A 12,010-nucleotide genomic window follows, 5' to 3' on the forward strand; every position below is an offset into this window, starting at 1 on the left:
GAAATCATTTCACAATGCTTTTGTTCACTCTTAACTCGCCTTTACTTCGCTTCGATTGCTTTGAATGCACCATGAATGAAAATAAATTCACTTACCCTCTTTTATCAGCGAATAAAAACCTTAATTTTTTTTAATAAATGCTTCACCAATAACCCTACGGATGTCATTTTCATAGTTATGTGTCGGGTGAATCTTCATTGATGATGAACATAATTCTCCAGATCTCCTTAAATCTCTTCTGGGTAATATGCAAAATTTAGAAATGACTTTGCCAACCCCTAAGGCTTATACCTCAGTTACCTTTGGAATTTCCTGGCAGTGGAGGAACACCCTGTTCTACCGATGGAGTTTTCGGTATAGATCCATCTCCACTTGGTTTTTTATATTTTCTAACCCATATCTTGGTGTGATCTTGTTGTATTTCATCTACCTTCTGCTTTCCTTTCTCATTATTTTTATCATTATTAATCGATTGGGTCTTGCTTCTATACTACTTAGCAATATGACCCATTTTGTTGCATGCATAACATGTAACATTGTTCTTCTGAATTGCTTTGACATGTCTGGTATCATTTATTAGCCTACAATGATTAGAAAAATGTCCAAACTTTCCACATGCATGACATTTAACATTCATTTTGCAATCTTTTGATCTACGACCATATTTCTTGTAGCTTGTGCATTGACCAGGAACAGAATTGTAGTTTTGATTTTCCTTATTTCTACATTGTTTAGCCACATGCCCAAATTTATTGCAAACAAAACATCTACCATTAAATTTATAAGCATTAGATTGCCTTACTGGTTTCCTCTATTCTGATGAGTTTTGCATATCGGTTGTTTGATCTTCATTTGTAGTACTAGAGCTTTTACCTTGTACAAATCCAAGTCCTCTAGAATAATCAATCTGTCTTCATCTTTTCAATATGTCATCCAATTGTGCAGCACTGATCCTAAACTTTTCTTTATACTCACTTGCAGTAGTCAGATCATCTCTCAGAGTAGTTATTTGTCTTTTAAGTTCTTGTTCATTGTTCTGGGAGTGTGCCAAATTTATTCTCAATAGATTATTCTCGAGTCAATCTGCCACATTCATCAAATTTGTTCTTAAGAGATATAACAAGATTATCTTCCTTCTTCTTTATGTCCTCAATATCTTTTGATAACCTCATCGTCAGATCTTGCATTTCATTCTTCATGAACATGTTTGCTTGACTTAGTTTCTGACATTGTTCCTTAAGAGCATTCTTCTCCTCATCATCCAGTTATTACAAAATTTCTTTTCTCTAGGCTTGAGTAGATGATAACCTTTCTTGCAAGATAAGAATGAATTCATTTGCAGAATTCAATTATTATTTTAATTTCAAGTTCTTCATCCTTTCAGCATTATAATCCTTAAGAGCCATCCCAAATTGCTTCTCCATAGCCATGTTCAAAGATTCCAGTTTCAAGATCTTCCTCAAGATGTTAAAATTCTTCCAAGGTACTAGGCTCTTATACCAATTCTTGGGATCCAAGAACACTAAGAGGGGGGGTGAATCAGGGTTCTATCGGTATGAACAGTTTTTAGCTTTCTAGACTATGCATATATAAATCGGTAAACAAATAAACATATAACAAGAAACAAATAAACCATCTACATAAATGAACAACATAACACACATAATTTATACGTGGAAAACCTCAATGAGGAAAAATCACAGTGGGATTTGTGACCCTCAATTTCAGTTCACTGGCCATATAAAAATATATTACATATAACAGGTTTCTGCATTTGCAGGAAGGCACATTGCCTACAACATACTGCTCATCACTAAAGAGTCTCACTAACTACAATATTTCTGCTAAAGTAAATTACTAAAAAATAAACTCAATAATGCACATGCTATGCCAAATAGAGTTTTGGTTCTGGTTCTGCTCTGTACCGGTTCATAAACTCTGAACTACTACCGGTATCACTTCTCCTCCAAGATATCTACATATCATTGCGTGATATAACATTCGCATACAAAATGATCTTCATACATATATTTCACATAATACAGTTCTGTTATATCCACACATATCATCTAACATGTATATCTTCTATCTTATCTTCAAAATGACCTAGCAGACTGACTTATATACCTATTACAAATAATATGCCTTATGTCAGCTTATAATACATTTACAAAAGATATTCAATATCGATCTTGACAATATTTACAAAATGATTTATTAAGTAGATCCTCCTTGATGTCGATGTCGGTGTAGCCCTAAATGCTTCCAATGTCGATACATGCCAGTATATGCCTCCTAGTGTCGGTTTGTGACTTCCATCGGATCTTGTTGCCATTAATGACAACCAAATGATTCCAATGAGTGTCAATTGCCAACAGTTATGTTATTGGATAGAGATGGCATGGATTGGTCTTGTGTGACTTCAGGGGATGATGAAATGGTGGATAGATATGGTTGATTTGGACTTTGGTTGAAAGGTATTTTATTTTGGTTGAAAGGAGTATGATTTTAGGTGAAAGAGGTTTGATTTTGGTTGAATGAATTTTTATTTGGACTTTGGTTGAAAGGGGTTTGATTTTGGTTGAAAGAGGTTTGAATGTTGGGTTGGTGTGAATTTTGATTTGGACTTTGGTTGAATGGGGTTTGATTTTGGTTGAAAGAGGTACTTTGAATGTTGGTTTGATGTGAATTGTTTTTTGGACTTTGGTTGAATGGGGTTTGATTTTGGTTGAAAGGGGTTTGATTATCAGGTTGATATGAATTTTGTTTTGGACTTTGGCTGAATGGGGTTTGATTTTGGTTGAAAGGGGTTTTATTGTTGGGTTGAAAGAAAAAGAAGGGTTTGATTTTGGTTGAAAGGGGTTTGATTGTTGGGTTGATATGGATTTTGTTTTGGACTTTGGTTGAATGGTGTTTGATTTTGGTTGAAAGGGGTTTTATTGTTGGGTTGATATGAATGGTATGATTGATATAGTGGGTTGAAAGAAAAAGAAGGTTTGTATGACTCTAATGGTGGTTGAATTGAGGTAGGAACTATTTTTTTGAAGAATGAAGGTTGGCATGTTTGAATTGTCTAACAAGAAGAAGAAGGTTGGTCTGATACTAAAACCCTCATGGTCATCACTTCTCTCATCATTTTTTCTAACCAACCCCTATGGTTGTTAGGACTATTTATGTCTATAATTTGTTGTTGCAAAGTCTTGATCTATTGATCTAAGGTTTCTATAGATGGAGATGGAATAGGAATGGAAAGGATGAATTCTCCACTTTCCCTGCGAAATGTATAATGCTAATCCATGATGTTTTCTTGATTGGTTTGGACCTAGGATCATATGTAAGATGTTTTCTCCATTTCTCTGAATTTGACAATGTTTAATTTTTTGAACTTGACAAACTTGTTTGAGTTGAGGTTGAGTTTGATTGATCCTCTGATTATGATTTGGACATTTGGGGTATGACTTTCTAGAATGATTATGCAAATAACTCCAGACTAAGATAGACGTGTATGAAGTCTAGACAAGGACTAAAATGAAGATTATAACAACATTAAAATGAAGTAGGAGGTCAGTGAGACATGAATAAGGACTTATGTGAAGATTATGATGACGTATATGGGAACTCTATGAGGATGATGCAAGGACTTATGCAAATTCTAATGACGTAAATGAGGATGATAATAAGGACGATAATAAGGATGATGCAAGGACTTTTGCAAATTCTAAGGACATGTATGAGGATGATAATAATGACGTAAATGAGGACTATGCAAGGACTTATGCACCTTCTAAGGACCTATATGAGGACAATAATAAGGAAGTAAATGAGGACTATGCAAGGACTGTCTATGGTCACAAGTATGTAAAAAATTTGAGTTTGTAGGACCGTCTAATGTTTCAAGATAAAATTTGTTTCCAGTAATTCTATTTGTAGGACAAGTTTGTTATTTTCCAAATCTGAGAACAGTTGTTTGAAGATAGGTATAGCTGATTGAACTGTGTTCTAACCAACTCTAAGAATTTAGAGATACGTAAGATAGGGCCTGAACTAGCCCAAATATTGACTCAATACTGGTCTGATACAACGATACATATAAAAGCACATAATACAATCTTAGGATGGAAAGTGGACACCATTAAATGAGGCCCCCACAGCAAAATACCAAAACAAGATGAACAAATAGAGAGTTTGGCAGCACTTCCTCCACTCCACGGCACACACTTATCGAGCATGCCAGTCTCTCTTACCTCGAAGATTCAAAGATCTTATCACCGAGGGATTTTTGTCTCATAATGCAAGGTACACGAGGGGTATTTATGGGGTACAATCCGCACTCCCAGAATCACTGAATGTAGGATTTGGGCTACTAAGTTGGTTCGTATTGTTTGTTTTGAGGGATCCTAATCCAACAATGGATTCTCAGTGAAAGCCATTTAAGACTTTAGTTAAGCTTATCGGTGCAGGGAAGACCCCACATGCGTCGAATTCACTCAACACTCTTGCCGCCTGACCAGTATATTTATATAGAGGCTCGAAAAACCCACTCGAGAGTATGTTGGGAGAGATCATATCCCCAATGCATCCCAATTTAAAGTACCTCTATGGGGTGATGAAATCCCTAGTCAAAGATACCCGTCACTACTAAAATTCAAAATTGGGTGTTGTTATCACCTTCTCCCTTTCTCCCAAGACCCCGAAGGCAGGTGGAAAGGTAGTTAATGCAATAGTAGGTCCACCCTGAACACGATAAAAAGTTATTTACCTTAAGAAAAATGAAATGTGAATTATTCTATTGAGAAGCCCGATTCATGTTTATTTTAAGACCCAAACTTAGGTGTGTGATACACATGTGCATGTCAATTTTAGAACACCAAACTAAAGTGTGAAAGCATGCATGTCAATTTTAACCAGGTTTATTTTAAGCCCAAAATTGAAGTGTGGAGGCATGAGTGTTTATGATTCAGTAATAATCCAATCATTTTTGTAAATTTGCCACATGCTACAAAAACATTATCAGTAACCCAAGAAAACCCACAAAAAATAGAAAACTAAACTATGAAAAACACGAATATGTAATGATACATGAGCGATTGAGTGACTTTGTATGACCGATTGTGTAATTCTAATAGGGAGATTGCATAATTCTGACATATTGACTCTGTGATTATGACAGAGAGATTGTGTGATCCTATCTAGGCAAATGCGTGATACACAAGCAGACCAAACAAAAATAAAAATAACAAAGCTAATTCTGATTTGGAACCTGCAAAATAGATTGTGATGCCCTTGCAAGCTCTCTCATCATCCACTCTATGTTAACAAAATCATATTTTACTCTATACGGGAGAACTAGGCTATTGTATATGTCTATGGTTGGTTGGTCCTCTAGATCTCATATCTTATTTTCTACCTTTAGGATTTACTGATAGAGTCTGACTTTTCTTTTTTGTTCTTTCATCCTCCTGACACCTAAAATTTTGAATTGTACCTTACGTGCCATAAGATGTGATAATTAAAGCATGCAATAAATATAAATGATATTCAGATTTAACAAATTTATTACAGAATCCAAATAGAATAGAGTGCAAATAATAAGAAAAGTCAGGAAAACATAACACATAAACCAACTAATGAATGTGTAACAGAATATGATCGATTACATGACAGTATCTAGACGTTTACGTGATGGGTTTCGCATGAATGTGTGACCCTGTACACTCAATTGCATGATTTGTTAGGTCCCAGGAAGAACAACTGAGAGGGGGGGGGGGAGTGAATCAGTTGTGAACCAGTTCTTAATAAATTATAATCCAAATTCAAGTTATTCTAATATAAACTTAATGCTGGTAAACCAAACTTAAGTGTCGGTAAAATAGATTAATGGATATAGCAATACCGATATAACTTAATGCATGAAACATAAAGAGAAACAACATCCACAACACATAACACAAAGATTTTGACGTGGAAACTTGGTAAGGGAAAAACCATTGTGTGAAACCTTACCCACAATCAGATGATACTACTGCAGATAGTATGTGTATACAAATGGGGTCTGCACATGCACAAAGGCCAAATGCCTAGAGCTCACTACTCAATCACAAATTAGGAGTCACACTGACTACACAATTGGATGGTTAAATCCAATGATAATGTACTACTCAAAATAACATCTGCAATACTGATTCAGTACCGGTTAAGCTCTGAACATGAGTGTCAAAACACCTTCATAACCTTCCTTCAACCTTCAAATAATGTCTACGTGATTCACACAAGGATTTGCTTATTTTCGCTCTTCAATATTCAAACACACTAATAACCTATAGTCTGATCTTCAATAAGATCTTACAATCATTTATACAAAACCTAAGACCAAATGAATAAGTCGGCTCACTAAAGATATTACATTTAAATCAATTACAAATAAGTCTTGATGTGATACAACATGTCGGCTCAATACATTTACCAGTTAATAAACCATCTCCATAATGTGACGTGTTGATCTAGAATAGATAAAATGTACCGGTCCATAACCTAGACCTATCTGCCGATAAAGGCAAATCTATCAATCCGATTAGACCAATAAGCAAAACACCAAAACCAAACTTCCAATCCATGTCTTTGACATAACCATATGATCTCCAGATGATAACAAGTCATCATTGTTGCCGGTAAACCATATAACCTGCTTGTAAATATATATCGGTGATTGTGCATAAGTCATTAACCATACCGGTGAACATAATGTAAATCTCCATGAAGACAAGTGTTGACATAAATGACAAAACTGATGCAACACATGGCAAAGTCATCCATAATACCAACATGATCTATCTATGTGATTGCATGATTGTATAAACGTGATTTCATAATTATGACTCTATTATGTAATTTGTACAAACCTGCAACAACAACAAAAAAAAATTGTACGATATGCAAAATCACATAGAAAACAGAGAAGGTTAAATTGTTGTTAGTTCACGTCCGATTCACCAAAATGTCATATGCTAAAATTCATTAATGTAATCAACTAAAAATCAGAGGGAGAAATCACAAATCCCAATCCTAATAGAATTCAAACAAAACTCAATGAAATAATGCAAAAGCAAGAAAGAAGAATGTAAATCTATTAATCAATTCTCCCTATTCCATGACTGCATATAGCTTCCATTGCTCTTCTCCTCTTTGTGGTATGGTGGCTCTCAGATATTGTGTTGGCAACCTGCAAATGACATAAAGATTTAAAGTTCATGATTCAGAGAGATTGTGAGGAATTGAATGCTCAATTTATAGATAATTGGATGAGAATTGATTGAGAGGTGGAACAGATTGATTAAGAGGTGTAACTCAGGTGAGCTCACATGATTGATAGTTGAACTGTTGATTTGGAGGTGAAATATAATAGATTGAATAGATAAAATGAGTTAACTAATTGAGAAAAAACTGAATGAAAGATGAAAAAAAGTGATTGGAGGAAATAAAGAGGAGGAGATAGTTAAGTGATTGAAAGTTGATTGCGAGCTTTATTTAGAAAAAGCTAACTAAAAGATAGAAATAGAGATTGAAGAGACAATTGAATTAATTAATTTAGCATGTGCTTGAACTTTGACTTGGATTTTCAATTTAATCTTTGCATGATAATTTAATTCAAATATTGAATTTATTTTAAATTCAATTTATTATTTGAATATAGTTAGAAATTGACTTTGGAGTTCAATTTGATTTTTGAAATCATGCACATGTATTTGAAATTAGAAGAAATATGAAGAATTTGAATTAGAAGAATTAATTAGTTAATTAAATAAAACTAGATGAAATTAGAAGAATTAATTAGTTAATTAAATAATTTAAAGAAACTATTTAATTATTTAGAAATTGAATTTAATTAAATAATAAAGATTATTTAAATTAAAGAATTAAAATCAAAATTAATTAAATATATTTAGAAGAGGATCGAATGATTAATTGAATAGAGATAGAAATTGAAAATAAATTTATTTAAATAATAAAGAGTATTTAAATTGAGGGATTAATAATAATTAATTAAATAATAAATATTTAATTAACATTAGAAAATGGTTTAAATGATTAAATGATGATAGAATTGGAAATAAACTAATTAGTAAGATGATGAAGAAATATGAATTTAGAAGAATAAGATTAATTAACTTAATTAAAGAATTAAAGAATTATTTAACTAATTTAGACGAATAATTAGTACATGATCAATGAGACATTTTTAGGTGTCTACATTTGCCCCTCTTTGAGACAAAGTCAAAATGAGATTGTTTCAAAGAAAACAATTTTTTTTTGCCCCAATATGTCCCGATAATGGAGGTAGGATGCCCCCTCGAGAAATTGTTTGTGCATTAAAGATATGAATGATCTCTCAAAAAAAGAAGAATGTTAGATAGAAGAATAGTTAGTTGATTAGAGATAGAGATAAGTGATGTGAAGATGATATTGAGATAGAATATGAGAGAATGAACCTTAGAATGAAATAGAATAATGTTAGATGATAGAAAATGAATTAGAAAGAGATGATGAGAAAAGAATCAGTAAACTAGCAATAAGCAAATGAGATGAAATGAGAATGATTGATTCACAAACTTGCATCACTATTTATTCCGCAATATATATTCATCACTGAGCCTTATTATGTAACAATGGAGCTTAGCACATCAGGGTATAAGGAACCAAGATGTAAAGATATCTCATTGAAAAAAAAACACGTAGCAGACAAGGAGTTAAACCCTCCATTTTGGGAAATACACTAGGGGTCGAGGTATGTGTGGCATTCACAAGTTGAATGCTCCTATCACAGACACCCACTAGAGAAATTTCACTAGAACTTCATTGGTTCACACCACAAACAACAAACAAAGAAAAAGATAATGCCCATCATGGCTCCTTGTGAGGCCCTACCCCAACTCATCCTAGCATTTCAGTGATTTTCATGTTGAGACTATTATGGATGCTTTAATTTTATGCATTATGGATTTAGAACTTATTTGATCCCATGATTTGGATAACATTGATGTATATTGATGCTTCATTTTTATGCAATATAGACATAGAACTTTATATGATTCTTGAATAGGATAACTTTGAGATGATGTATGTCATTATTGAAATTGTAGGACTTTATTATGTTGATAGAAATATGATGCATATCTTATGTATGGATCAAAATTATGAGGAATATGATAATTGCTTATGTGGATTAATTGGGATATATGAGATATTGATTTGTTAATGTCAATTGTATGTAAAGTGTTTGATGTGTATTCTTATTCATGTGTTTAATATTATATGAGGTTATTTGGAATTACTAATGTGTAATTGAGATGCACAGGAAAATTATCCATGTGACCATGGAAATATTATGGAGAACCAAACCTAGACCTATGTACGTTCGTAAAATCAGGGGTTGTCTATTTGGAGAGGCAACACCCCGTATGCATCATATTTTATTCGTGAAAGTAAATGTTTCATGTGTGTTAAAGAATATTTATTGATTTTTCTATATCCAACAAGAGACAATTTCCATGTGTAATTTTGTAATATATTTTATTGTGTCACTTGGCACATGTGCTGATTAGTGTCATTGACTTTGACATGTCTCTTAGAGGGAGTTGTTTTAACCAAAGCACTTTTCAAATATTTGAGTGTGGTACCAAATTTGCCTTGGGTAGAGAGTCTTGGGAGTGGTCAACTCAGGTTTGACACGTAGGTTAACTTCAGTTGGGTTTCTAAGGGGTCAAATGGACTCCTAGGGTTAGTTTTAGGGATTTTCCAAAGGTCCAAAGGGTATACCTATGGGTTAGGGGTATTTTTAAGCATGTAACCACTCCCATGTGACTGATTTGACCCTTCAAAAATTGGTTTTCCCAAGATGAGCGAAAATCCAACTTAGAGGACTTCTCTTAGGTTAGTTAACCTTCCCTTCCAGTGTCAGTTTCCTCTTCCCCATTCTCTCTTCTCTTCTTTCAAGTTTTCCAGTTTCGGCAACCTGTAAGAGGTTGGGAAGAGGAACCAATGTGGGCTCCCACTCTATCCAAGAGGTTGGAAAGAGTGAGAGAAGCCTTCTTAGGCAAGGGTTTGAGACTTAGAGAGTTAATCACCCACTCTCCATCTTTGGAGATCTTGCAATTTTGAAAAGAATAGTTTTAGGAATGAATTTTGGCTAAGTATTAGAGGAAAGACTTGTGGAATTGGGCTTCTCTTCTTCAAACGAGTTCTAGCAAACCTTTGGGCAGATTGAAGGTTGGTTCATCTTCTTCCTTTCATGTTTTATATTTATGTTTAAAAGATTGCTTGTATATGAATGTTGTTTTCTTGTATTTCTTTTGTAAAAAGATTATGTGATCTTCCTTTTATTTCTTTTATGCATTTTTCTTTTTTTTGGAGTATCCATGGCCTTCTACTCTTGGGAGAGTAGAATGGTCTTGGGGGTGGAAGGAGTTTGACAACATTAGAGTGAGAGGCTCTCATTATGAGAGTGATCTCAAGGGTTGTTTGTGAGAACCTTGCTGCATAGCCTTGTTTATGCATTTGGGGGTCATAAGGGGAGAAAGTATGGCATGTATGCCTTGGGGGGCATAAGGATGTGGGGTTAATGGACTTATGTTGTATTTTTGGTTGGCATGAGATAGCTTGTGATCTACCATTCTTGCAGTCTCCTCAAGGTATTTGGTCTACTTCCACCCTTGTAAAAACATCACATTTTGTGATGAAGTTTTGCCTTGGATGGGAAAGTGTTTGTTGAGTTTTGTTTTCCCTTGCTTGTTGTGTTTGCTTAAGTGTAACCTATTTAGGGCTTGGTTCTCCAAGCTCGGGGGTGGCTTCTAGTAAGCCTAGGCTAGGAGGTGAGCTCTCCATAGTCATAGCCTTAAGATTTGTATGTAGGTTTTCTTTGAAGAGAAGGAAAAGAAAAGCTAGGAATTTAAGGTACCATCATTATTTGTTTTAGTTGCATATGAAAATGAATTTATTTATTTAAGTCCTCATTTAATAGAAATGAGAGGCTAGGTGGGGTTTTTCCCCCTTTTGTAAAAGCTACTATATTGATAATGAAAATGGTTTCTACTTCATGTTTTCAAAACAAAAGGATGCATTTTTCTATTAAATTATTATTGAAAAATGGAATAGTTATTTATGGGTTAAGTCTTGTATAATTATTGAAACAATATTTGTTTTTTTGTGTTTGTTTGAAAGTAAAAGTCCATTCTTTCTCTTTATGCTTATTGAAAATAATAGAAATAAATGGAGTAGAAAAACAGTAAATTTAGTAAGCTAGAAACAAGCTTTTAGTCCTATTTATTTATTCCCAAATACAAAATATGGTTAAATAGATTTAATAGTCTATCTCTAAAGTTATTTTAAATGATTTCTAGGCTATTATAGTTGTTGTTTTAATTTATTAATTTCTGTCATTTTCCCTTTTATTTATTGCAGAAAATAAATCTAGGGCTAATAGTCTACCTCTAAAGTTAGCAACTAAAAAAAAAATAGAGAAATACATTATCTAAATTTGTTAGTTATAGATAATCTGCTTTATGTGATTAGGAAAAAAATGTAGATTTAAGTATGGAGGAGAGATCTATAGACTTTAATATATTTAAAATATATATATATATATATATATATATATATATATATATATATATATATATATATATATATATATAAAATCTATTGTGTCTTCTTCTAAATTATTTTTACTCTTAGTCTATTGAAATAAAAATTTATCATTCTAAAGTTGTTGTTTTCTTTTATGTCTGTAATTATTTTTCAATCATATTAAAACAAGTAGTTTATCTAAATGTATAAATAAATTTAAAAAAAAAGCATACATATTAATCCAATACATACTAATTAGATTTTTGTCTATATATAAAAAAAGGAATTTATCAGTGACTGTTATAATTATTTTAATGGTGCTTATTTAAAATATTATCACCTAAACATATATATATATATATATATATATATATATATATTTCTACATAGT

Source organism: Cryptomeria japonica, chromosome 3 (assembly GCF_030272615.1).
Source record: "Cryptomeria japonica chromosome 3, Sugi_1.0, whole genome shotgun sequence".
Lineage (NCBI taxonomy): Eukaryota > Viridiplantae > Streptophyta > Pinopsida > Cupressales > Cupressaceae > Cryptomeria > Cryptomeria japonica.